This window comes from Podarcis vaucheri (assembly GCF_965113315.1).
Source record: "Podarcis vaucheri genome assembly, chromosome: 10".
NCBI classification, from domain to species: Eukaryota; Metazoa; Chordata; class Lepidosauria; order Squamata; family Lacertidae; genus Podarcis; species Podarcis vaucheri.
This window is the reverse complement of record NC_138748.1, coordinates 34,576,287-34,602,727: the sequence shown is the minus strand read 5'-3', so window position 1 is coordinate 34,602,727 and position 26,441 is coordinate 34,576,287. Positions and strand designations below refer to the sequence as shown.

The 26,441-nt window shown below is 41.8% G+C and overlaps 1 long non-coding RNA gene across 1 annotated transcript; it reads left to right on the top strand.

Moving 5' to 3' along the window:
- The first annotated feature begins 1,927 nt into the window (after nt 1–1,927).
- Nucleotides 1,928–10,782, top strand: LOC309541822. The gene is made up of 3 exons (XR_014223961.1): nt 1,928–2,171; nt 10,042–10,237; nt 10,698–10,782. It is a non-coding gene; the product is annotated as an uncharacterized lncRNA (long non-coding RNA).
- Nucleotides 10,783–26,441: the final 15,659 nt, after the last annotated feature.

Below are 26,441 nucleotides of genomic sequence, written 5' to 3'. Positions count from 1 at the left end.
TCCATAAAAGTGATTATGGACAGGAACAATGTTTTATCTGCTTGTTTGTGCTTTTGAGTTCATTTCTCCCTTTGATCGAAAATGATTTTTATTTTATTTTTTCCACACTGATGTTGTGTCAGAAATGAAGCGTGAACCCACGAAGTGACAAACTGTTCTTGTCTTGCTTTTATATTCCAACCTGCAAATAAAATGACCATTTCTCAGTGAGAATGCCCCTGCTGACACACTGCTATCGTATCAGCATATTTCCCAAAATAGAAGCAGCAGTAACTAATGGTATAATAGCATGGTTGTCTTTTAATAGATAATCTCCTTTTCCAACCAAACCTTACCAGCTCTATAGAAAAGTGATTTCATTATTTTCAGTATATATGGAATGACGTTCAGGCAAAGTTTGGCCCCTCCTGAGGAGCAGAATGATACACTGTCCAACATAATGACTATGTTTCTTTCCTTGTTATATTTGATGCCCGCTCAAGCAGAATTTTCAGACATTATTCAGAATGATGGTACTTCTTCTGAAAGAGCTGTGGGAAAGTGTACGTTTTCAGAGAAGTACTCAACAACAAACGGGAAGAAATATTGGTGGCACTGATGTGATGCATCAAACCCTAAACCATTACCCTGAAGAAGATATGAACATCTTAGCCTTCAGAACAAGAGGACTCCAGATGATTCATTGGTTTCACTGGTTTGTAATGGTTCCATCTTCAACTGACTGCAAGCAGAATGCTCTTCTACTGGTTTGGGAATTTCACAAACCTGTGGTGGCCAAAAAAACAACCCACCAAACCTAGCTTTCAGAAGTCACCTTCCCTCTGACTGGTGAGTAAGGAAAAGGTTTATCACTTCTGCTGCAAGGAAACATGGAGCCTTCTTTCTGAGTGAGAACATAATACAGTGGTACCTCGGGTTACATACTCTTCAGGTTACATACGCTTCAGGTTACAGACTCCGCTAACCCAGAAATACTGCTTCAGGTTAAGAACTTTGCTTCAGGATAAGAACAGAAATTGTGCTCCAGCGGCGCAGCAGCAGCAGGAGGCCCCATTAGCTAAAGTGGTACCTCAGGTTAAGAACAGTTTCAGGTTAAGTAGGAGCCTCCGGAACGAATTAAGTACTTAACCCGAGGTACCACTGTAATCTGCGTAGCAATGAGGAAAGAGTCGTTCATGATCCAACCTACTTCTGGGCCATTTGACAAAAAACAGAAAAGTATACCAAAGAGCACTTTGCGGATATGACTTTGAGGGAAAAGTTAATCCGATTGCTTTTCTAGTTCAGAATTTTGTACCAAAAAAAACCTCCTTTCGAGGCAGGGTGGTATAGTGGTTAGAGTGTCAGACTAGAAGGGTTCAAATCCCCACTCATCCATGAAGCTCAATGGGGACCTTGGGCCAATCACTGCCTCTCAGCATAACTTATCTCACAAGATTGTTGGGAGTTTTAAGAATGAACGGGGGAACCATGAACACTGCTTTGAGCTCTTTGGAGAAAAGGTGAGATATAAAAAGAGATAAAGGTGAGATATAAAGAAGAAGAAGAAGAAGAAGAAGAAGAAGAAGAAGAAGAAGAAGCAGCTAATACAAAAATAGCCGACTCATAAATAATACACAACACTTCCTGCAAGCAGCTATAACTGTGAAAATAACTATAAATTAAGTGATTTAAAAATAAAATAAAACAGGTTCGTAGAGGTAAATCTCTTGGTCCTCCTACCAGCAGGAGGAGTCTGCTAATACAAGAGAGAGGTGATTTCCCTTCCCCGCATTCCCCTCTTCTCATAGGCCTCAGTGCCTCCCCTTTGATCTGTTCTACAGAGGCAGCAGATCCTCCAGAACATATTTTCAGGGAGGCTGAAGAGAGGAGGGAAAATAAGAATTTCCCTCCCCTCCTCCTCCCATTAGTGGATGCATTCCTCTGGATTTTAAAGCCTTGCGTTAGGGCACCAATTGGACACAACCCATAGTCTTAAGAGCAAGAAGCAGTGGGTGAGAGCCAAAGGTTTCCTTCCATGAACAGAAAGGAGCATTTGAATCTAACACACTAAATATAAAGAGGAAGTTCATAACAATGAGTTTTGGAACAATGATGGAGAAACTGAAAGAAATATGACAAGCAACTAGGAACAGTTTTATCCAAAGGCTTTAATCAGTTGAACAAATCAGGTAAATTAATTGTTAAATAAAAACAGGCAGTGTTTTACCTACAAGAACTATTGCTCCTATTTAGGAACAGACTTGTAGAGTCATAATTTGTATTTTGAACTCTCTAGTGTACACGAACTTCCTCCAAGGGGGGTAGGGGAATGGGGGGGTGGGGAGTCTTATCAAGAGAAAACGACTGACAGATTAAGAGCTGTCTTCCGGTGTAGCGCGTTCCCGTTACAAGCGGGGGTTTGACCGTGAGGGAAACCCCGGGCTATTTTGGGGGACTGGGGGCGTCTCAGGGCGCGGAGACCCCCCCGAAAAAACCTCTGGAGGGTGTCCAGAGGATCCGGTTCCCGCTCTGACCAGAAGCGAGCAACTGCGCCGTCAGGTAGCCTCAGTAGAGGCGAAGAGAGCGGCGGTGTTGCTTAGCGGGTTGAGGGAAGCCATTACCGACCTCCTAATAGCGAAGCCCCGAGCTTGCGGTGAGAGCGCTACATTCCTAAAACAAGAAACCCCGACCTTGGACCAACGTGAATCTTTATGAAACTAACAGCGAAAAAGTCGTGGAGTAATAAGAAGAAGCAAATGAGGTTCAGCCTGGTGCCGAAATCAAGTTTGACACAGCGCGACTGCAGTGCAGGCGGAAAGTGAAAGTGAGTCGCCTTAACGGATACTAAGTTTTCCTTTTATGTATCTTCCTAAAATTAACCTTTCGGTGTAGAAACTGTGTATCAACTGAGCGGTGGGAAGAACAGGGAAATCAGGGCGAATTGTTCAAGCTGAAAGCCCTTGAGGAAACGGAGGGTTTGAAAAGAGGAAGGAGCGCTTCTCCATTTTTGTGTTTAAAACGCAACGGAGAGTAAAACCGGAAGAGAAGGCTCCGTCGCCATTGCAAAGACTCTGAGCGTAGCAGATCGAGGAAAGTACAAAGGACTGGTAAAAAGCAAAGTAAAAAGGAAAAAAAAAGGAATAAAATTAAATATTAATTGCTACAACTCCGGTAGCGGGAAAGTATATATATGAAGGGCCATCTGTAAATATCGCTTCCTGTCTATGTGCTTTCGGAGTTTATGGACTTGCACGACCATACCTCGGGAAACAACACTACTTTAAAGGGCCCCGGAGCCCCCTGGCGGTGAGAAAAGGACTAACTGGTTCCCAATTCCTCCTATGCCCTCCTTTTTTCTCTCTCCCTTCACTTTATATTACTGTATATTAATTTCGAACTGCCAAGAGAGACGGACCTATTGGAGAAACAGGACATTGCTATACCTCCGGATACAGCGTACCTTCTCTCTTTTCTCTGTTCACTCTGTTTTTTTTTCTATTCTCTTCTTCTCCCCCTTCCTTTCTTTTTGAAGAGTCTCAGAGATTTTTAGCGACAAGACTAAGACCAGCTGGAGCCAAACCTTCTCCCTCGACACCTTTTCCCCCAACTGACTTTTCTTCGTACTAATTTTTGGACTGGTAGGAGAGACTGAGCTATTGGAGAAACAGGTTATTGCGACATATTTGCAAACACTGCTACTCCTAAGAGACCTTTAGGGTCGAGATTAAGACCAACAGGACTAATTGACTCAGAAACCTCCCCCTATTTGCCTCTCTTCTTTTTATTACCCCACTTTTCTTTATACCAATCCCTTCCAGTGTGACCAACGGAGTATTTGGACTAATTTGAGTGGAGATAGTAAGGATCACTAGAACAACCGTATCCTCAATATTGTAAATATTAATGTGGGGGAAAAATAATTGTGTTTACTAATATCTGTAAAAAGGAAAGCCTGGTTGGGAAGCGCAAACGAAGGAAAGCTTACGGAGTGGGGCAAATTTAAGAATTTAAGATGTCACACACGGTGAAGAAAGGTACAAATGGGGGGACTCCAGGAGACAGGAGAGGGTCTAAACAAGAGACGGACTCAAAGATAGATATTGTGAAGATGTTAATGGAAATCAAACAGAGTCAAAATAACTTAGAGAATAAATTAGAGCAAGTGGATAACAAAATTGGAATATTAGATAAAAAAATGGACGAAACAGTTAGTGAACTTAAAGGCCAAATAAAAGAAATATCCAGGAGAACACAAAATGTAGAGGAAGGATTAAAGAAGACAAGATTAGAAGTAAAAGATTTTAAAAGGGATAAAGAAAAGGTTAAGATGGAAATGATGGAATTAAATAGAGTACAGGAGGAGATGAAGGATGTGATAGCGATGAATGAGCTGCGACAGAGAGAAGGGAACCTTAGGTTGAGAGCTGTACCGGAGACACAGGGTGAGAATATTAAGGAAAAACTGATAACAGAACTGGCAGAATGGTTGGATATAACAACAGAGGAAATGGCCCAAAATGTGCAAAATGCATTCAGGATGCGGATCAAAACAACAAAAGTAAAGAAATTTACAGGGGACTGCCTGATTACATTTAAGAATAAGGAAATGAGAAACAGGATTTTGCAAAAGAATAGGGAAAAGAGGTTGAATATAGAAGGAAATTATATAATTTTCTTTAAAGATATTCCAATCAGGCTACTTAAACGAAGAGACCCTTATAAATCATTGGCACAGACATTAAAGAAAAACAAAATAGAATTTAGATGGGAGTTCCCTGAGGGGATATCATTTGTGTATAGAGGCAAAAGACATAGACTATCCAACTTAGAGGAAACTGGAAAATTTTTGAGGAAATATAAGGAGTTGAGATTGGAGGAGAGCGGAACAAAGGGAGCAGAGGGAGGATTGTCAAGAGATTCTAAGACAGAGGAGGGAGAGGAAGGGAGTGGAAGCAGCTCGGGCGAAGAGGAAGAGGGGGAGGAAGAAGAACCAGCGAATTTAGAAAAGTAAAGAAAGTTTAGGTACATATCTGTTAATATGGGGTTAAAAATCTGGAATTGGAATGTCAATGGAATGAATGAGAAAAGAAAGAGGAATAAAATTGAGCAATTCTTAAAGAGGAAAAATCCGGACATTATCTGTCTTCAAGAGACTCACGTAGCTAGGAAGCACAAAAAAATATTAATCAATAAAAGACTGGGAAATGAATTTGAATCCTCGGACAAAGAAAAGAAAAGAGGGGTGGTACTGTACGTTAAAAATAAAATTGAGGCCAAACAGATTTTTAAGGATGAAGAGGGGAGGATGGTAGCGGTTAGACTAAATTGGCAAGGAGAAAATGTGGTTGTGATCGGGGTATATGCACCAAATGGCAACAAGACTGATTTTTTTAGAAACTTAGAAGAGAAAATACTAGAACATATGGATCAAAAGATTATTCTAATGGGAGACATGAATGGTGTGGTTTCGTTAGAGGCAGATAGACTAAGGGAGGGTGTAAGTAAAGAAGGGAAACTACCAAAATCCTTTTTTTCGATGGCTAAAAATTGCAACTTGGTGGATATTTGGCGTTTGAGACATCCACTGGATAAGCAGTTTACCTTTTATTCCGAACCACACCAATCGATGTCACGAATAGATCAGGTTTGGATCTCGAGTGAACTCTGTCCAAGAGTTAAACAAATAGAAATAAGACCAAAAGTAATCTCAGATCATAGTCCGATAGAATTAGAATTGGAGAGTTTTGAGAGAAGAACTTTTAGATGGAGGCTAAGAGAATACCTCCTAGACGACCAAAATATTGTAGAAACAGCACAAAAAAAGCTAAAAGATTACTTTGCAGATAATTGCGACAAAGGGACAAAGATCAATGTGATATGGGATGCAAGCAAGGCAGTAATAAGAGGATATTTCATTCAGCAGAATGCGATCAAAAACAAAAATAGAGAGAAAGGGAAAAAAGAAATCTTAGAACAAATAATGGACAGCGAACAAAAATTAATCCAGAAACCCAACTGCCAGAAAATAAAGGAAAATATCAAAATCCTACAAGCGCAATTTGCCACTATAATAAATAGAGAGGTAGAGTGGAACATAAAGAAACTAAGGCAAAAGAACTTTGAATTCTCAAATAAATCAGGTAAATGGCTTGCATGGCAAATTAAAAAAAGGAAAGAACAAGGTGCAATAAACAAAATTATTGCAGATGGAGAAGAGATAACAGAACCAAAAGGAATTAGAAAAGAGTTTCTGGATTATTATAAAAACCTCTACAAGGATAAAGAGAGAAATAATTTAAGGAAAATTGAGAGGTTCTTGAGAGACAAAAAGGTGCAGAAAATCCCAACAGATAAGAAACAACGATTGAATACTCCAATTGAAACAGAGGAGATAGAGGAAGCCATAAAAGATTTAAAGAGAGGAAAGGCCCCGGGTCCGGATGGCTTCACAGCGGGTTATTATAAAGAGATGAAATCTATCCTGGTGAATCCTCTGAAGGTGACTATGAATAACATTTTGAAAAAAGGAGAAATTCCGGAAACCTGGAAAGAAGCATTTATTACATTTATCCCCAAACAAGATGCGGACTTAACTCAAGTTAAAAATTATAGACCGATTTCTCTTCTAAATACAGATTATAAAATCTTTGCTGGTATCCTTGCGAGAAGATTGAAGTCGCTGTTATCAGAAACTATCCACAAGGATCAGGCTGGCTTTCTTCCTGGCAGGCATATGAGGGACAATACAAGAAATATAATTAATATGTTAGAATATCTGTCTGCCAGGATTGATAAGCAAGCCATAATGATGTTTGTGGACGCAGAGAAAGCATTTGATAATGTGATATGGGACTTCATGTTGAAAAATTTGGAGCATATGGAAGTGGGCAAGGACTTTTTTAAGGGGGTAAAAGCAATATATACGGAACAGAAAGCCAAACTGATTGTAAACAATATAGTAACAGAGGAAATAAAGATACAGAGGGGAACAAGACAGGGGTGTCCACTCTCCCCGCTACTATTTATAACAGTCTTAGAAGTTCTCCTAAACTCAATTAGGCAAAACAAAAAGATAAAAGGAGTGACAATTGGAGAAAACGTGTATAAGACCAAAGCATTTGCAGATGATTTAGTAATAATGACTGAAAATCCAGTGATTACAATAGAAGAAGTATTAAAGGAAATTGATCAGTTTGGGAAACTGGCAGGTTTCCAACTAAACAAGAGAAAAACGAAAATGATAGTCAAAAATGTGGACCAAAGTGTGATAGACATAATCCAACACCAATACCAGATAGAGGTGGTTAAGAAAGTGAAGTACCTTGGAATCTGGATAACACCCAAGAATATAGACTTGTTTAAGAACAACTACGAGTCGGTATGGAGAGAAATAAGGAAAGATTTGGAAGTGTGGGGAAGATTAAAAATGTCATTCTGGGGAAGGATAAACACGATCAAAATGAATATACTACCGAGGGTACTGTTTCTGTTTCAGACTATTCCCATAATTAAGGGGAGTCGTATTTTTAAAGAATGGCAGAAAGTGCTCTCAAGATACATCTGGCAGGGCAAAAAACCCAGGATCCAATTTAAACTTTTAACAGACATAAAAGAAAGGGGTGGGTTTGCCCTGCCAGACCTGAAGCTGTATTACGAGGCATCATGCCTCTGCTGGTTAAAAGACTGGATAAAACTAGAGAACAGGGAGCTGCTCGATTTAGAGGGCTTCGATAACAGATACGGCTGGCATGCCTACTTAGGACACGAGAAAAGGAAAGTACATAAGGGGTTTGGAAACCATGTCTTCAGAGGTCCAATTATTGAAATATGGGAAGGATACAGAAATTTATTAGAACCTAAGGTCCCACATTGGTTTTCACCTCTTGAAGCGATGAGTGTGAAGAAAATCAATATGAGGAGTAACTGGGCGACATATAGTCAACTATCAGTTAAAGAAGACGGGAAGTGGAAAATAAAGCCCTATGAGCAAGTTAAGGAGCATGTGTATGATTGGCTACATCATCGTCAAGTTAACGAGATGTTCAGGAAAGATACTAAAGAAAGAGGGTATGCGGATAAAGACTCCAAATTTCAGATGGAAATTATAAATAATGATGTAAAAATAATATCTAAAATGTACCGGATGTTGCTGGATTGGAATCTAGGAGATGAAGAAGTGAAATCAGTAATGATCCGCTGGGCTATAGATGTAGGCCATAGTATACAATTTGAGGAATGGGAGAAATTATGGAAAGAGGGTCTAAATTTCACAGCATGTATAACAGTAAAGGAAAATGTTATGAAGATGTTCTACAGGTGGTACATAACACCTGTAAAACTATCAAAAATGTACAAGATATCCAACAAATGCTGGAAGTGTAAAGATAGGGAGGGCTGCTTCTACCACATGTGGTGGGAGTGCCGGAAAGTTAAAGAATTTTGGGAAAGAATATATGTTGAGTTAAAGAAAATCTTGAAATATACGTTTAAAAAGAGGCCTGAAATCTTTCTGTTAGGGTTATTAGGGAAGGATATTGAAAAGAAAGATTGTAAATTTGTATACTATGCGGTTACGGCAGCAAGGATAATTCTTGCCCAGAAGTGGAAAAAACAGGAGATGCCAACGATAGAGGAGTGGAGATCAAAGTTACTAGACTACGCAGAGTTAGACAGACTGACAGGAAAGATCAGATACCAAAGAGACCAAAAGTTTATCAAGGACTGGGGAAAGTATGTGGAGTACCTGGAAAGTATCAGTGAGGGAAAAACGACGTTAAAGGGATTTAGAGAAGCACTGTGAAAAGATTAAGAGTTATTGTTTTAAGCAAACAGAAGTTAACAAAGAAGACCAATGACAATACAAACTAAGAAATGTGGGACTAGGGGTACTGCTACGAAAGATTTACGGACAAGCTGAAGGAAGTCTACAAAGAAATGACAATGTAAAGTTTTAAGTGAAAAATATCTTTAATGTATGTATATTGCGCGCGGGGTGTTTGGATTTTTTTCTTTGATATGCTTTTTTCTTTTCTATTTTTCTTTTTGTTTCTTTTTTGGAAAATAAATAAAAATCAATTTAAAAAAAAAGAGAAAACGACTGACTAAGTGAAATAAAGAGCTATTGAGGTTGCACTATTGTATTCTCTGTTGCTAGGGAGAAAGATCATTTCTGCGCTTTTCTTAAAATTCTGCTGGTTGTGATGTCTTTGGATAAGAGATTTTTTTAAAGATTAGCAAAAAGAATGTAAGAAAATTATAGAGAGCTTGACAAAAGAAATATAATGGCAATTGTTCAGTGGATAGGATTCATACAGGGATTTGCTATTGCAGTCCTTGGACATATAACTTTCTCTTTCTCTGATAGGTAGGTACGTAGGAAGATTTGTAAATTAATCAGTAGTGGTGCAGGCGTACATACCAGAGGGAATTCTAACTGAGAATCTAAAGGCCATGAACAACGGTCAATTAGTATGATTAACATAAGAAGAACCCTACTGGATCATGCCAAAGGCCCATCTAGTCCAATATCCTGTTCTCACAATGGTCAAACGGATGTCTACAGGCTACAAGCAGAACATGAGGGCAACAGCACTCTCCTCAGTTGTCCTCCCCTTAAGATATGTTGCTGGCCTGGAAGGTGGGCAAACCCACATTGCATTGGACAGAATGTCCAACTCCCAATGATTGTTATAGCATCAGATATTCCCTCACTATCTGATGCATGCAAGATAAATCTAACCATACTGACCCTGTGCGCCTCCCATTTTGTTCATGTCAGATAATGGTGCCAATTGAAATGGTGATTGTGGACTCAACACAGAGAGACATAATCACAAGCTGATGAGGATAAGAGCTTGTAAAGTAATTATAGCAAGTAAGTGCCTCAGAATGATGGCTCCTTTTTTGTTTTTGTAGGATTAGGTCTCTGGGATGCAGCACCCTTAACTACAGTTTCCGGGACCTCTGCTTGATCCTACTTCCTTCTTTAAATCTGGAGATATCAGGGATTGATCTGAAGATCATCTGCATGCAAACACCTTCTCTTTTTTCTTCCCACAGAAAGTAACGTTGCAAACAGAGCTGGGACCAAGGATCTGTGCCAGGGAGAGTTTGTGGCAGAGGACCACAGGAGGTTTCAGACAAGCTGTTTCCCCAAGAGGTGACCAAAACAAATGCTGGCAGTCACCAAATATCTGATCCTACTGCAATCTACAACCTGTGAATAAACAAATGGTACCAGCCAGGGAGTGTACAGGTTGTTGTTGTTTAGTCGTTTAGTCGTGTCCGACTCTTCGTGACCCCATGGACCAGAGCACGCCAGGCACTCCTGTCTTCCACCGCCTCCCGCAGTTTGGTCAGGCTCATGTTTATAGCTTCGAGAACACCGTCCAACCATCTTGTCCTCTGTCGTCCCCCTCTCCTTGTGCCCTCCATCTTTCCCAACATCAGGGTCTTTTCCAGGGAGTTTTCTCTTCTCATGAGGTGGCCAAAGTATTGGAGCCTCAACTTCACGATCTGCCCTTCCAGTGAACACTCAGGGCTGATTTCCTTAAGAATGGAGAGGTTTGAACTTCTTGCAGTCCATGGGACTCTCAAGAGTCTCCTCCAGCACCATAATTCAAAAGCATCAATTCTTCGTCGAACAGCCTTCTTGATGGTCCAGCTCTCACTTCCATACATCACTACTGGGAAAACCATGGCTTTGACTTTGACAGGTTACACAGAGCTTTCTCAATCAGAGCAGAAAGACTGGGTGAGTGAAAGTGAGGTCACAGTCTTGTATGGAAGGAAATCAGAAAAGAACAGCAGTTGTTGTGCCTCATGAGACCAGGAATGTGTGATGCCATCATAACGGCTAGTATGATAAATGGCTAGTTTATTGATAATCTCATCACACAATTCTGTTGGAACCAGCTGACTTTCAGATGAAACCACAGCTCACATCACATTGTCCACTTGGGGCTACAGTAGTTTTTTAAAACCGGCCTCCTGCAGACCATTTCATCTTTAGCTTGTGGATCAAAAAGGTTGGCAACCTAGTGCAACATTTTTCAGCTGAGTCTTCTCATGAAAGGGCTCGTGAAGACCCAGGGCCAAAGGCAAAAGTGGGCAGGGCAAAGGATATGACTCTGTACAATAGGGTGCATTCCAGCCATGTAAAACCCAGAGGTTTCTACACACCCTGCACACGAATGTCTATCCGGGCAAGGAAGAGACATTACTTTAGTTCAAGGACACGTTATAGCCACCAAATGAACTCAAGGAGGGTCTGAAGCATGGCTGGTGGTGAGTGCGGTCTGGGAAGAGCTGCAAGGATCAGATTGGGAGTCCTGGAGGGCTGCATTCAGCCCTTGGCCCAGGTGTACCAACTCCTAGGGCAGAGGGGTCTTCCGCTCCACTCAGTATTTGCTGGCATGGGGCCAGGCCCCCTTGATGTTGAGGGGCTGGAGGAGGCTGAGCGCAGTGTGGTTCAATTGCTGGCTCCTGAGCCATGGGAGAAAATGGCCACAGTGCTGGGCTCCTCACTTGGCCTCCTCCCAACGACGCAACGTCACATGAGCACTATCACATGATACCACACGTGTGCAAAACGCACTGTCTGCCCCCCCCCCAATCCTGGGAACAAGATGACACCAATATGCCCAACTCCTGCTCTAGCGTGACTCTGCCAAATCTGAGTTCATTAGCAGTTAGTAATGTGCAGTGTTTTTTTTCTTAAAAAAAATGTTTAGGGATACTCTCATTTTCCTACTCATATTGAAATGCTGCCCCTCAATGAGGCCAAACTTAGATTCACAAAATGTTTAGGGGTATGAGCACCCCTGCGTCCCCCCCCCAGAAAAAAGCACTGGTAATGTGTAACTTGGCCTTGAAAAAACATGGGAACAACTAGCTCATTAGAACAAGGGTAGCCAACTTGGTCCCACCAGATGTTGTGGATGACATATCCCATCATTGTTGATCATGGGCCATGCTGGCTAGGGCTGATGGGAGCTGTAGTATCTAGAGGGCACTGTGTTGCCTTCCCCTGCATTAGACAGAGTAACTGTCTCTCTTCAGCTTTAATTTTGGCTATTCTCAGTCTAGTCAGGAACAATGACCACTAGTCAATATTGTGACACACCTAGTTTTATCTCTGTTCTAGCAACTGACTCTACATTGTGCTTTTCTTGGGGGGGGAATCATCTTCCTCCTCTCTGTACTCAGATTATACAGTGGTACCTCGGGTTACAGACGCTTCAGGTTACAGACGCTTCAAGTTACAGACTCTGCTAACCCAGAAATAGTACCTCAGGTTAAGAACTTTGCTTCAGGATGAGAACAGAAATCACACGGCGGTAGTGGGGGCCCCATTAGCTAAAGTGGTACCTCAGGTTAAGAACAGTTTCAGGTTAAGAGCGGACCTCTGGAACGAATTACAAAGTTCTTAACCCAAGGTACCACTGTACTTAGGTACTCCGTTCAAACATCTAATGAAGATGGTTCTGCCCCATGAAATCTTACAACACAATGCATTTGTTAGTCTTCAAGGTGCCAACAAGGCTATTTTTATTTTTTAAAATAAATCCATACAAATTAGAAAATCATTCACAGCAACTGAGATGGTTTGGGCAGAATATAGGGCAACATTTGCAATAAGAGTACTTAGCAAGGCTGATGTCTTGAATATGTTGACCACTAATACAACTGTGTGTTATTATTTGGGAGGTATGATATACTGGACATTGCCTTTAAATCAAGTGCTATTGATTGTTGAGCTGCACGAGTCATTGTCTGTTAGTAATGTGGAGCTTGCTCTGAGCTCTTGCCAATTCTTTGTTGCTGAGCAACAGCATTTGTCCCTCCAGTTAAGTATTTGTAGCATGTATGTATGGATTAAAAATAAGAATGATGTAGAATGCAAAACACTTTTCTCATTGTTCTTAACTGTTTACGAGCCAAGCAAAAGTACTTGTCATATTACTTGACAAGGAACAAACTGCTATGCCAAGACTGGCGATTCTGGGCCATGCATACTGGATGGAAACCAAGTAACTTCCATCTGACAAGTAAAACAACCTATATGCTTATGAGTTGTGGTGGGTGGGGGGGGGGAGCTGTATGTCGAGACCCTTCGAATTCCTGGATCCAGCAAGTGTTAAAACCTAAGCAAGGATTCAAATTCCTGAAATAGCCAGGCTAGTTTCCTGGCGAAGTAATGGTCTGTATGGGTTTAACAAGTGCCAGACAGCAAATGGGTGAGCCCCACTCCCTCAACTCACTGGTAGTTAGGAAGACAAAAGCCAGAGTTGAGAGCTGAGTTGCGTGAGCTAGAAGCTGGAAGCTGGCAGGCTGCAGGCTGAGCAGCTGGGAGTCAGAGCCATGCCTGATTTCTGTTGGAATCCAAGGCTTTGGCTATGGGAGAAGCAAGACCTTCTTGGGTGTTAATGCTGTGACCTCCCTAACTGTAGGCTCAGGTTGTATATATGTGTAAATAAACCATATATCATAAAGACATCACAGTCTCCTCTGTACCTCATTCCAAAGGAAGCATGTACCCTAGGTAAATGCCTGGAATCCCTGGAATCTTCCACCGCTCAGAGATTGGGGTGGCATGCAACAATATTCAAATTCTTTGCCTTCACAATGTCACTGGTTCCTGTGCTTCATTTTAAAATACAAAGACTTATATTTTTTGTGAGCTTACTTGGAACAATGTGTGCAGTTCATTATAACCTGACGGATCAGTGGAAATACACTCAAGTTAATCACAATGGAATTTATATTGTTCTACATTTATTTATGGTGAGTCATTGCATCCCATTGGTGGTTTTAAATTGAAATCAAGTTTGAGTGAAATTACAGGTGCTGATGCTTATTCAGTCAACTTTAGCATCATGCCCACCTGATCCTTGCAGGTTGTAGAATATATGAGTCAGTAGAGCATGAGACTCCTAATGTCAGGGTCATGGGTTCAAGCCCCATGATGGGCAAAAGATTCCTGAATCACGGTGGATTGGACTCAGGTGAAAACATGGACATTTCTCACCCCCAATTAACCCTCCTCGGCACCCCAATCCATCCCCCACAGGGCATTTCCTATCAGAAGAAAGTCAAGTTCCACCACACCAATGGGGCATAGCACACACACTCTCCACCATCAGGAGAAAACCCCTTAACCCCGATTTTATTTTATTCTTTGGTAGAATGAAAAACACACGTCAATAAATACATTTTAGAAAGGGGTAAGATTAGAGGCAGATGCACAAAGCATTTTTTAAATTTAAAAAATCAAGACTCCTTTTACTATGTAAATAACTTTGTCTCTCTTTTTTAAGATTTGATTTCTTTGTTTCTTATCTTTGTTACTTCTTTGTTTCTTTATAAATTTTCGATTTTGTATAATTTTTTTCTTTTCTTTTTTACCTGTTAAGAGATAGTACATAATTTTGTATAGACATGCAAATCTTTTAATCAATAAAGAATTGATAGTTAATAAAATAATAAAATAATAAAATTGTTGTTGTTGTTGTTTAGTCGTTTAGTCGTGTCCGACTCTTCGTGACCCCATGGACCAGAGCACGCCAGGCACTTCTGTCCTCCACTGCCTCCCGCAGTTTGATCAAACTCATGCTAGTAGCTTCAAGAACACCATCCAACCATCTCATTCTCTGTCGTCCCCTTCTCCTTGTGCCCTCCATCTTTCCCAACATCAGGGTCTTTTCCAGAGAGTCCTCTCTTCTCATGAGGTGGCCAAAGTATTGGAGCCTCAGCTTCACGATCTGTCCTTCCAGTGAGCACTCAGGGCTGATTTCCTTCAGAATGGAGAGGTTTGATCTTCTTGCAGTCCATGGGACTCTCAAGAGTCTCCTCCAGCACCATAATTCAAAAGCATCAATTCTTCGGCGATCAGCCTTCTTTATGGTCCAGCTCTCACTTCCATACATCACTACTGGGAAAACCATGGCTTTTACTATACGGACCTTTGTTGGCAAGGTGATGTCTCTGCTTTTTAAGATGTTGTCTAGGTTTGCCATCGCCTTTCTCCCAAGGAGCAGGCGTCTTTTAATTTCGTAACTGCTGTCACCATCTGCAGTGATCATGGAGCCGAAGAAAGTAAAATCTCTCACTGCCTCCAGTTCTTCCCCATCTATTTGCCAGGAGGTGATGGGCCCAGTGGCCATGATCTTCGTTTTTTTGATGTTGAGCTTCAGACCATATTTTGCGCTCTCCTCTTTCACCCTCATTAAAAGGTTCTTTAATTCCTCTTCACTTTCTGCCATCAAGGTTGTGTCATCTGCATATCTGAGGTTGTTGATATTTCTTCCGGCAATCTTAATTCCGGCTTGGGATTCATCCAGCCCAGCCTTTCGCATGATGAATTCTGCATATAAGTTAAATAAGCAGGGAGACAATATACAGCCTTGCCGTACTCCTTTCCCAATTTGGAACCAATCAGTTGTTCCATATCCAGTTCTAACTGTAGAATTATAATAATTATAATAAATTATAATAATAAAATAATAAAATAATAAAATAATAAAATAATAAAATAATAAAATAATAAAATAATAAAATAATAAAATAATAAAATAATAAAATAAAATATCAAGACTGCTTGTGCTCCACTCTGCCCCCACCCCTGTTCTTCTTGCCCAGGGCAACCCTGTCATCTTCCTACACCTCAGAGCCAGTGCGACATATGGGACTGGGCCTCGGTAATGGCAGCCTCTTCTCCTCCTTGCCCACTCTCCAGCAGCTGCTATGAGCTGCTCATGGGAGGAAGCCAGCAGTGGCGGCCATGGAGGGGCAATTAGATGCTCCCCTGCAGCCACTGCTCAGGAGAAGCACTGGCTCCTCCTCCCCTCTGAGCCTAGCACTGGCGAGGGAAATAGGGACATTCCAGGATCAAATTAGAAGCTGGGATAACTTGCATCATTTTGGTACTGCCCCTGGAAAATTGGGAAGGGTATGGAACTGTACAGTGGTACCTCGGGTTACAGATGATTTGGGTTATAAACTCCGCTAACCAGGAAGTGGTTGCCCCAGGATAAGAACAGAAATCGCATGCCAGCAGCACAGTGGCAGCAGGAGGCACCATTAGTGAAAGCAAGCCTCAGGTTAAGAACCGTTTCAGGTTAAGAACAGACCTCTGGAACGAATTAAGTTCTTAACCCGAGGTACCACTGTAATAGAGAAGTGTACAGTATAGCCTTAAAAAAATATGACTAGCATTCAGCCATCATCTGTGAGAGGGCTAAATGATAAAGATGCATATATCAAGGGTAGGCAAAAGCTATTTCCGGAAGAGTAGCATCATGTTTCAAACACCCCATTTAATACATTGGCACTTGCTTAAAGAAAAATGCAGCAAGCTCTAGATGGACAGTGGCTTTCTTTCATGAATCCTACCTCAGTACTGCAATGCAGTAGGCTTTTTAAACTAGGATTTACAAAGTCACTTGTGATGCAATTTAGGTGGGGAACAAAAAGATGGTTGCAGCACTAGTGTGTCTGCATGGAGCAAATTGCAAGTCCATCAGTATGCAGATTCTCCATTAATATATAATGTATAAATATGAAAATAATATGAAAAATATCAAAAGGAGCCATTAGTAGTCATCATTCTCTCCTTTGGTGCTCTTAATGTAGAAGTGGCTTGTGCCTGCATGCTTCTAAGCATGTTACTAGCCTTTATTTTATGGATGAAATAGCAATACCAAACATGCTGTATGTTAGAGGTTTTAGGATTCATCATGGAAGTTGTAGACTGCTGCTCAATGCCACAATGAAACTGGCTTTGCTTCTAGAATTGGGCCAATGAAATGTCAGCAGTCCTTCTCATTAAAGCAGAGGGAACCAAGGATTGCTCTGGCACACAAGCCTCGACAGTAGCAGGGGAAAGCATACGATGAATTAATACTAGCATCTCTTATGCTGACATCATCTTGGGATATGATTTATTTATTCATTCATTCTGCACAGCTTCAGACCTACCAACTGCCCTGTTTAAACAATAAATAGATTAAAGATGAGCAAGGTTTTAGGGAGATGGGAGAAATCAGAGGATATCTTTGTAGGATAAATAAATAAAAGTCATGCAAACATGTTTCTCAAGGTCAGAGCTGAAATTATTCCACCCTCTTCAGTAAAAACAGCAACAACCAGCAGCAACCAGCTTCCACTGCAGTCACTATAAGCAGAGACGCAATACAGTAGTCAACCTTGAAGTATCATATGAATAGTAATGGGGGGGGAGATGCATGTACTAAAGTATATTTTCTGGGAAGTGAACACAATGTTCTCTTTAAAACAACCTGCGCTTTAGAATAATCACCCTGTGAGTATCTTACTCGCTAGAATTAGTTCATATTAGCATTATCCAAAATCATCAGCTGGATCCTAGTTTGGCTTGGCTTTTCCAGGGGTCTCTGAAAAGGTTGGGGAACCACCATGGCCAATGGTCAAGGATGATGGGAACTGTGTTCCAGCAACAACTGGAAGGTCACAGTTTCTCAACCTCTTTCCAAAGCTACTAGTTGCACCACAGGACAAAACACAGGTATCACGCTGTTCTAACCAGTATATTTCAGTCTGCAGGGTAAACAGTAGCTTGGCGGGTGTTACTGGAGAAACATCAAGGGGGAATGATTTTAAAAGCTGTTCCCAGCTGCCAGAGTCCAGAGATCCAAACCCTCCTTTCTAACTAACACTTTAAAATGCAGAAGCATAGCCTCCAACTGTCCTCAAAAGGCCGGGACCGTCACAAAAACCCTTAAGCCATCACAGCTCCTCACTTTGAATGGTATGAAAGAGATCTTGTTCATTGATCTCCCCCATCATGTAAGTGTAGCCTCCAGGACTGGGTCTTCACAGCATTAGATTCCAGGAGAAATGGCAGCGTCACAACTGACTTCTATTCCCTATATATAATAGAATTTAGCATTACCTCCAACGTTCCTTTTGATACCAGATACCAACAGATGACTCATTCTAATCTGAACCTAACTTTGAAAACACAATTCAGAGGTGAAGCAACCGCCTCTGCAGCGGAAGATCATTTATTGAGTTTCAGCTTTATTAGGGAGCGTAAACCAACCTCGAGTACCCAGCCATTAATGGATTATGGATCCCAGGCTAGGGGTGATGGGAGTTATACTTGAACATCTGGGGACCCCAGTTTCAGGAAGCCGGGCTTAAAACGTTCAGCTTTTAGGACAACGGGTAGAATCAGTGCTTTTGTCTTTTTTCAAGAAGAAAAGGTGCCAGAACGCAGACCTTCTCCAGAGCTCAAAAAGGAACTCTTTGGGCTCCAGGTGTGTGTGGGGGGGTGTCTCCTCACCAGCCAGACACTTGTTGAGGCTGAGGGGAGGGGAGCCTTCATTGCATCAGCTCACACACCTCCCTGTCTCACATGAGCTGGAGCAGCACAGTGACTTGCTCAGCTGAGACGCTGCTTTCCTGCACATCCGCCATTATCTGGGAGGTTGAAGAGCCTTGGAAAAGCCCTGCTACTCCTGCAGCTCATCGGGGACCCTCTCCAGAACCTATAGAAGATGTCCCCTTCAGGGCTTTGCTGAAGCTGGTCAGGTCTTTCTCCACACTTCCAGGGGCTACCTGAGAGGCGCTGGAACGCTGTTCCCGAGTATTCTGCCTGAAAAAAAGTCCTGGGTGGGATCCAGCATCATGCTAATAGGATTGTTCTGCATGGGGGGGGGGGAGTCCCACTGCACTAGCGGCAGTCCTTGTGGTGATATCTGCTAGTGCACCAAATTAGTTGAATCCAGTTCCTTAAACCATATTTTTCAAGACCTCCCCCCCCCACAAAAAATCAGAACTATGCTCAGAGGGAGAAAACAGAGGCATGAAGTATTGTTGGTCACAATATTCTGTCCTCCTCCCCCTTCCAAAAGTTGTGTAAATGTGGACAACAGATTTGGCTTCCTCCCTGCAGCTGTAGGTATCTTGGCTAAGATTCAGTCTCAGGTATTCACGCTATGCCAAATTAGAATTTCCCTTGTCATTTCAATTTAATCAGTCTCTGTTCTCCTCTGCCTGTTTTTTGTTTGTTTTTAAGAGGTCCAATTATTATATAGCTTCAATCAACACGGCTGGCCTTTGATTAGAGGAGACTTCCAGCCTAACAGCCAGTGTGAAACAGTGTAGAAAATGCTGGACTTGAAACCAGAATCCAGTTCTGGAGTCAACTCACTTGGCAAGTCTGGCAGGCAAGTTGCTTTTTTCTCAGGTTAAGCTCTCCTCCAGACATTCTTTTATTGTACATTCCTGATGATTTGTGCTCATGATGCTGTTGGGATGGTCATACCCAACTCCGCTTTCAATACTGTTTGCACTTACAAAGGTTTTGGGGTGTCACACTGTTTCATTTACAAGCAATATCTCATGCATATCTCATACCCTCCTGCCGAAATGCCTTAGCCTTTTATACCACACATGTTCTGGTTAATTTTTGTCTTGTTGCCCTATAGCACTTCTGGACAGCAATAATGTGTAGGTTAAAATGCATTAAATTAAGGGAAATTGCTTTAAAATGGTGTAATTAAAATAAGGACATGCGTATAAAAATGTATTTATCATGAGAAATTCACACTAAAATGCTGATGAGTTTCTATGAGAATTTGGTGAACTCAATTTAAGCCTGGAAAAATGTGGAACGGAGAGAACCAAAATTGACAGATCCATCTTGCAGCCCATTCATGCAGAATCCATAAGTCAGATCTATTCAGGGTCAGAGCAACTGATTTCAGTTTAGGCCTGTGTCCTTTTGTAATTTCCATCTCAGCCTCAGTTTGCTGGTTTTTAGAAAGCAATGAAAGGCTAAAAAAAGGGTCCATTATACATTTTACAGATGCTATTTGGTTGGTTTTAAAAATTCACTGGGTGTACTTTTTGTTGGTTTTGTCGTTGTTGTTTTCTGGAATACTTTATTTTTTATTCTGATTTTATATATTTATGAGATTTGTAAGTCTCTTTAAACAACTGAATTAGATAAAGCCGGACACAAAAGCATGAGGTGGATAGGGAGAGAATCATTGAACAGAATTCTGAACACCTGAGAAAGCTGGTTATTCTATTTTCATGCATTATTTCCACTTGAGGCTTTCCCAGTTTCCCAATAATTGTTGTGGCCAAATTTCTCTCCTTAATCATTCAAAGATATCTTTTATAGAATTCCTCATTAATGACTAATTTGAAATGGAACTGAGTCTTAGCAATTCTAGGCATTGGAGCTGCTCCCAGATTTTTTTTAATTTCTTGTTGCTAAGTATCATGAAAAACTATATTTCTGTGTAGGCTTTTTACCTGGAAGTGAGTTCCAATGAATTCACAAATCTCTGAGTATAAGGTTCCAAAGTAGTTTTCCATATGTCCCATACAAGGAATTAGTCTAACCCACCCTAGGATGTGAGAGACTAGTCGCTTGATTCTTTTGACCCTTTGGAGAGTAATTGTTTTTAATTGCTCTCTTGCAGGCTTCTCAATTAGATGGAGCCTTTGAAAACATTCTGTTTAACATGATGGAAGCAAGATTTCTTAATGAGCTGGAAAAATACACATTTTTATTAATTGTAACAATTGCTTTAGCTGCCTCTAAGCCTCGTAATAGGAGTGGTTCTCCCCCCCCCTTTTACCCTCTTCTCCTCTTCTAGATAGAAAATATACTACCAGTTGTTTATCACAGAGATGAGAGATCTCATAAAAGATAGACATCTTGCATCAAGGTGGCACTGCTGGTTGCTGGATTCCAGTGTAAAAGATAGATGCAGGTGAGCAGATCATAGGAAAGGTTGAGAGGAGTCAAGGCAAAGGAGGAGATTTTTGTCGGAAGCTTCAAAGCAGTGTCAACAAAGCACACGAAGCTCAGAAAGTGACAGATGCAGAATATTTTAAAAGTCCACCTAACATTGATCTTTTAGTTTCACTGATTCCTTTCTGTGACAATACCATTCAACATTCTCACCCACCATTCAACATTCCCACCCACCAGCTTGTTATTTACAATGAGACTTGGGTCCAAACTAGTTCTGTGATTGTTTTCTACAACAATATTGTTATAAGTTTGGGAGTGCCCGGACCCCTCTTCTAATTCCAGGGTGCGCAACTTTCAATTTAGGATGTTAAATGTTATGTACTGAAGTTCTCACCCTGGGCCAGCAGGGGGATACTGTAGATAGTTCAGGTCCACATATGCAAATAAGGGATCGAAAGTGACATTCAGTGATTGGGTAGTTACAGAAAATGGTTACTGTTGCGTTGTAGTGAAGCTCTATATAAGCAGGCTGGCTGAACCCTTCAGTTCAGTTCTGTTCTGGCCTGTGAATAAACAAGAGCTGTTTGAAGAATCGCTGTGTCGACTGATATGTTCACCCACAACTTAACATTAAAGATGTAAATCATCTTAAAATATAAGCCAGGCTGACTTCCTGTAGAATGGATCATTAAAAGAGTACAAAGAAATGAGTGATGTCCCATTAAGAAGGCCATTAACAGATACTTTCTGGTCAGGGCAGCAAATGGGGGAAGCCCCTGCCTGAGGAAAGAGATAGATAGAATTGCGCTGGACATTGAGGTAAGCAGATAATAAAATGTGTTGGTTTTGGAAGCTGGAGGGTGGGGCAGAACACGAGGTGGGGGGGTCTGTTTTATGCTGCAGAGAGAGTCAGACATGAAATTTGGGGTCTCTTGGAATCCGAGGCTGCAGCAATGAAAGGAGCAGGACCCTCTTGGAATGTGAATGCTCTGTATTCAGGTTGTATATGTATATACATAAAGAAACCATGTATCATAAAGACACTGCAGTCTCTGCTGTGTTGTTGTTGTTGTTTAGTCGTTTAGTCGTGTCCGACTCTTCGTGACCCCATGGACCAGAGCACGCCAGGCACTTCTGTCCTCCACTGCCTCCCGCAGTTTGATCAAACTCATGCTAGTAGCTTCACGAACACCATCCAACCATCTCATTCTCTGTCGTCCCCTTCTCCTTGTGCCCTCCATCTTTCCCAACATCAGGGACTTTTCCAGGGAGTCCTCTCTTCTCATGAGGTGGCCAAAGTATTGGAGCCTCAGCTTCACGATCTGTCCTTCCAGTGAGCACTCAGGGCTGATTTCCTTCAGAATGGAGAGGTTTGATCTTCTTGCAGTCCATGGGACTCTCAAGAGTCTCCTCCAGCACCATAATTCAAAAGCATCAATTCTTCGGCGATCAGCCTTCTTTATGGTCCAGCTCTCACTTCCATACATCACTACTGGGAAAACCATGGCTTTTACTATACGGACCTTTGTTGGCAAGGTGATGTCTCTGCTTTTTAAGATGTTGTCTAGGCTTGCCATTGCCTTTCTCCCAAGGAGCAGGCGTCTTTTAATTTCGTGACTGCTGTCACCATCTGCACTGATCATGGAGCCCAAGAAAGTAAAATCTCTCACTGCCTCCAGTTCTTCCCCATCTATTTGCCAGGAGGTGATGGGCCCAGTGGCCATGATCTTCGTTTTTTTGATGTTGAGCTTCAGACCATATTTTGCGCTCTCCTCTTTCACCCTCATTAAAAGGTTCTTTAATTCCTCTTCACTTTCTGCCATCAAGGTTGTGTCATCTGCATATCTGAGGTTGTTGATATTTCTTCCGGCAATCTTAATTCCGGCTTGGGATTCATCCAGCCCAGCCTTTTGCATGATGAATTCTGCATATAAGTTAAATAAGGAGGGAGACAATATACAGCCTTGCCGTACTCCTTTCCCAATTTGGAACCAATCAGTTGTTCCATATCCAGTTCTAACTGTAGCTTCTTGTCCCACATAGAGATTTCGCAGGAGACAGATGAGGTGATCAGGCACTCCCATTTCTTTAAGAACTTGCCATAGTTTGCTGTGGTCAACACAGTCAAAGGCTTTTGCATAGTCAATGAAGCAGAAGTAGATGTCTTTCTGGAACTCTCTAGCTTTCTCCATAATCCAGCGCATGTTTGCAATTTGGTCTCTGGTTCCTCTGCCTCTTCTAAATGCAGCTTGCACTTCTGGGAGTTCTCGGTCCACATACTGCTTGAGCCTTCCTTGTAGAATTTTAAGCATAACCTTGCTAGCATGTGAAATGAGTGAAATTGTGCGGTAGTTGGAGCATTCTTTGGCACTGCCTTTCTTTGGGATTGGGATGTAGACTGATCTTCTCCAATCCTCTGGCCACTGCTGAGTTTTCCAAACTTGCTGGCATATTGAGTGTAGCACCTTAACAGCATCATCTTTTAAAATTTTAAACAGTTCAGCTGGAATACCATCACTTCCACTGGCCTTGTTATTTGCAGTGCTTTCTAAGGCCCATTTGACTTCACTCTCCAGGATGTCTGGCTCAAGGTCAGCAACCACACTACCTGGGGTGTACGAGACATCCATATCTTTCTGGTATAATTCCTCTGTGTATTCTTGCCACCTCTTCTTGATGTCTTCTGCTTCAGTTAGATCTTTACCACTTTTGTCCTTTATTATGGTAATCTTTGTACGAAATGTTCCTTTCATATTTCCGATTTTCTTGAACAGATCTCTGGTTCTTCCCATTCTGTTGCTTTCCTCTATTTCTTTGCATTGCTCGTTTAAGAAGGCCTTCTTGTCTCTCCTTGCTGTTCTTTGGAAATCTGCATTCAATTTCCTGTATCTTTCACTATCTCCCTCGCATTTTGCTTGCCTTCTCTCCTCCGCTATTTGTAAGGCCTCGTTGGACAGCCACTTTGCTTTCTTGCATTTCTTTTTCATTGGGATGGTTTTAGTTGCTGCCTCCTGTATAATGTTGCGAGCCTCCATCCATAGTTCTTCAGGCACTCTGTCCAGCAAATCTAAATCCTTAAACCTGTTCCTCACTTCCACTGTGTATTCATAAGGGATTTGGTTTAGATTGTATCTTACCTGTCCAGTGGTTTTTCCTACTTTCTTCAGTTTAAGCTTGAATTTTGCTATAAGGAGCTGATGATCTGAGCCACAGTCAGCTCCAGGTCTTGTTTTTGCTGACTGTATAGAGCTTCTCCATCTTTGGCTGCAGAGAATATAATCAATCTGATTTCGATGTTGCCCATCTGGGGATGTCCATGTGTAGAGTCGTCTCTTGTGTTGTTGGAAAAGCGTGTTTGTGATGACCTGCTTGTTCTCTTGACAGAACTCTATTAGCCTTTGCCCTGCTTCGTTTTGATCTCCAAGGCCAAACTTGCCAGTTGTTCCTTTTATCTCTTGATTCCCTACTTTAGCATTCCAATCCCCTATAATGAGCAGAACATCCTTCTTTGGTGTCACTTCGATAAGGTTTTGTAAGTCTTCATAGAACTGGTCAATTTCAGTTTCTTCAGCACCAGTAGTTGGTGCATAAACTTGGATTACTGTGATGTTAAAAGGTCTGCCTTGGATTCGTATCGAGATCATTCTATCATTTTTGAGACTGCATCCCAGTACAGCTTTCGCCACTCTTTTGTTGACTATGAGGGCCACTCCATTTCTCTTACGGGTTTCTTGCCCACAGTAGTAGATATGGTAGTCATCCGAACTGAATTCGCCCATTCCCGTCCATTTTAGCTCACTGATGCCCAGGATGTCAATATTTATTCTTGCCATCTCATTTTTGACCACATCCAACTTACCCAGGTTCATGGTTCTTACATTCCAGGTTCCTATGCAATATTTTTCTTTACAGCATTGGACTTTCCTTTCGCTTCCATGCATATCCACAACTGAGCGTCCTTTCGGCTTTGGCCCAGCCGCTTCATCAGCTCTGGATCTACTTGTACTTGTCCTCCGCTCTTCCCCAGTAGCATGTTGGACACCTTCCGACCTGAGGGGCTCATCTTCCAGTGTCATAACTTTTATATGCCTGTTGTCTTTGTCCATGGAGTTTTCTTGGCAGGGATACTGGAGTGGCTTGCCGATTCCTACTCCAGGTGGATCACGTTTGGTCAAAACTCTCCACTATGACCTGTTCATCTTGGGTGCCCTGCTCGGCGTAGTTCATAGCTTCTCTGAGTTCTTCAAGCCCCTTCGCCACGGCAAGGCAGTGATCCATGAAGGGGCTCTGCTGTGCATCATTGTCCAAAAAGAAACTCAGACCCTGGTAAGTGTACCTGGTATCCTGGCAATCTCACACTACTTGGAGATTGAAGTGGCAAGCAAAAATATGTTGCTAAAACATTGGTTAGCATCAAGGCAGCAACAGCAAATGCCACATTATTCCTGTAGTTGTGATGGTACTATGATTCAAATGAATTTAAAAGCAGAACTGCCCATACTTGGATTATTTCTTTTCCCATCAGGGTAGAAAACCCTGTTTTGTTTTCTTGCTTTTTGCTCTAACGTATCAGAAATGTAGAATCAAGTGTAAAGCATGAGATGGTGTTGAGTGTGGAAGTGAAATGACAGTTGTATGTTTCACAGCTGAAGTAACACACAAAGTCATCTAAAGAATGGGTGTAAGGCCATTATGTCCAAGGTCTAAAGCAGGGTTGGGGAAGTAGAGGCCCAAGGGCTTAATGCAGCCCTCCAGGCCTATCTGGCTCTCAGCACCCTCCTCAGGCCACACACCTTATTTGCAGGCCACACTATTCTCTGGCCCTTGCTTTTACACCTCAAGTGTTTTTGCCTGGCTGGAATTTGTCCCTGATATCTCATTATGCTTCTTATTTCCCTGGATGGACAATGGAGAGTGGTGTACAAGTGTGTATAGAAACTAGCCTAGTGTACAACACTAAAATTTGCATTTATTTCTCCACCCACTTTTGCCTCACTGTTAATTTTTAAAAGAACGAACCATTTTTAACAAAGAGAAATAGCAATGATTAGTACAACACCGCAGCCAACACCAAAAAGCTAACATAACACAGAGTTTTTCCAAAATCCCTTTTTGCTGTACAGTGGTACCTCGGGTTAAGTACTTAATTTGTTCCAGAGATCCATTCTTAACCTGAAACTGTTCTTAACCTGAAGCACTACTTTAGCTAATGGGGCCTCCTGCTGTTGCCGCGCCGCCAGAGCACGATTTCTGTTTTCATCCTTAAGTTCCTAACCCGAGGTACTATTTCTGGGTTAGCAGAGTCTGTAACCTGAAGCGTCTGTAACCCGAGGTACCACTGTACTTGTTTTAAACTGCCACTCTGCCCCCACCCATGTCATCTCCTGCTGACCCTAATTAAACCTCTACCTTTATTTAAAATCACCACTTTTCCCCTCTCAGTGAATCACCATTTCCACTTTATTCAAACCTCTGCCGTTTAAAACCTCCATTTTCATCTTGGTGATTCTCTATCCCTTCCTTACTCAAGCCTCTTCCATTGTTTAAAACCACTATTTTGCCTCTCAGAAGTATGTGTTCAGTCACATAAACAGATAATTTATGCTAGCAGCCTGACTCTAGCTAGCTAGCAGTTTGCTAGCTTGAGTGGTTTTTAAGCCTTGCTTGTAAACCTGGCAATGACAGGCTAGCTTGTTACATTTCCCAC